The sequence below is a fragment of the Hydra vulgaris genome, chromosome 06, assembly GCF_038396675.1.
Source record: "Hydra vulgaris chromosome 06, alternate assembly HydraT2T_AEP".
Lineage (NCBI taxonomy): Eukaryota > Metazoa > Cnidaria > Hydrozoa > Anthoathecata > Hydridae > Hydra > Hydra vulgaris.
This window is the reverse complement of record NC_088925.1, coordinates 41508178-41510344: the sequence shown is the minus strand read 5'-3', so window position 1 is coordinate 41510344 and position 2167 is coordinate 41508178. Positions and strand designations below refer to the sequence as shown.

Below are 2167 nucleotides of genomic sequence, written 5' to 3'. Positions count from 1 at the left end.
GAGAAGAAATTTAAAATTCTCAGTAAGACAGCTTCTCATTATTTTACCTCAAGTTAGTTTAATTAAAATTTATTTTCTTTAGTTGATAAAGAGAGAGCTAATAAAGGTATTAGTTACATTAGTTTAGTAAATTTATTTTTAAAAAGTTAAGTAGATATTTTAATGTCTATACATTTAAGTGCTTTTATTGTTTAGACACAGAATTGAAGACTGAAATAAGTCAGTGTTTTTGCTATTAGATAATTGTTAATAGGAATTTGTTTATTTGTACTGTAACTGGAATTTTAAAACTTCAAGTACTAAAGCTTTATTTTCTTTTTTCTTTTAGGAGAGTTGGAAAAAAAACTAAGTATAAATTATGTGATTAGTATAGTTAAATAAGGCATTTATATCTGTACACACAGTAGTCCAAGTCAGTTGTCACATTTTAGAAATTTTCCAGGAGAGAGTAAATAGTAAAATAATTAGTCTTTATTGGCTTTTTTATTCTTGATGGTTAAATTTATGTTTTATTTAATTTGTCTTATTTAATTTGTCTTGAGGCACATGAAATATAATTTTGATAAAAATAAAAAGTTAAATAAAAAAAGTGAAAAGTCATTTCTGAACTACAGACGTTTTTCCTTTGAACATTGTGGGGACACCAGACCCTTTATATTGACCAAACTTTGTTTCACATTGTTGCAGGAAAACAGTCTTTATACCTATGTAGATACTAAATAAATTAAAAAGGTCTCATACATAACTCATTTTCACAAAAAAATGGATAACCGACCTTTGTCTTCTGAGGTACAGATATTAAAATTTAAAGTTTTTTTTAGTTTTGGTTTAGTTTATAGTTAATTTTAGTTTAGTTTTAATTAGTTTTAGCTTCAGTTATCTTTTTTCTTACTTTAGACAACTTCATGGAAGAAATGAGGGGAATAGGTAAAAAAAATTATAGTTAAATATTTCTTTATATGTAAATATAATTCTATCAATTATTCTGAGGTATATTTTTTGTCTTTATTGTCTGGTAGAAGCATAACTGGTAGGGCTGTGTTTTAAATTTTATATATTTTTTACGGAGAAATATGTGCAATAGGTGAAAGAATTATTTAATATAAATATGACATTTTTAAACTGTTTGCATTTTACTCATATTTTTATTAAAATTAAATTTCTCACAAGTTTAACTTTTTTTAATTTACTTTTTTTTTAATTTATTTTTAGCATCCTCTTCATCCTGTGAAAATGGTGAGGTTTGCTTTATATTTAGATTAAAAAAAATTGTAAATATTTTTAAATTTTATTATATCTTTCTATTTGTAATTTTAGAGTCGTTAACATTTGAAGAGTACAAAAGATATCGCTCCCAACACCCAGGGCCTCTCTCGGAGAGGTCCTTCAATAAGTGGCAAAGTAATGGCGGTATGGATGAGCCATCCTTCAAATGGAGGGCTCATCCATACCGGGGTGTTGGGAGACACCGAAGAAAAAACAGCAACCAAAAGGTTGTAAATGTCTTCTATCAGTGAAGATATTTATAACTTTTTTGTTGCCGTTTTTTCTTCGGTGACTTTTTTTTATTTTAATTTTGTAATTTTTTTTTTAATTTGTAATTTTTTATTTTTTATAATATACTATTGTTTGTATTTGGTTTGTTTTTGTCTTTATTAATTGAAATTTTATTTGTTTTTCACCAATTAAACTTAAATATAGTTAAATTGATTCACTACCCAATCATCATAATAGGATGCTACATTCTATTTGTTAAAAATAATTAATTGGTAGTTTAATTTATTGAAAACACTGCTTTTAAAATTTACTATAAGCCAAGACTATTTAGCTATATAAATGCAATTTATTTATATCTATTTGATTTTTTATCTTTAATTTTTTTTTGTTTGGTTCCTTGAAGAATTTTTTTTTCTTTCTAATTAAAATATTTTAAATCTATTGTAATGTCTTTTAAATATAACTAAAGTTTACTAAAACCCAACGTGAAATAACGTCATAAAACAACACCGACAAGTTGCATCATGACAGCAGTTTAAGTATGACAACAGGCTACCAAACAGCAGGTAAATTGTTTTCCAGTTTGTTTGTTTTGTTTTTCTTTTATGTCTACTTATCTGTTACAATTTTTATTTTAGGTTTGTCATATGGCGCATTAATGCAATATAAA

The 2167-nt window shown here is 25.3% G+C and overlaps 1 long non-coding RNA gene across 1 annotated transcript; it reads left to right on the top strand.

Moving 5' to 3' along the window:
* The first annotated feature begins 381 nt into the window (after positions 1-381).
* LOC136081036 (uncharacterized) lies at positions 382-1634 on the top strand. Its single transcript, XR_010638835.1, has 2 exons — positions 382-1236; positions 1318-1634. It is a non-coding gene; the product is annotated as an uncharacterized LOC136081036 (long non-coding RNA).
* Positions 1635-2167: the final 533 nt, after the last annotated feature.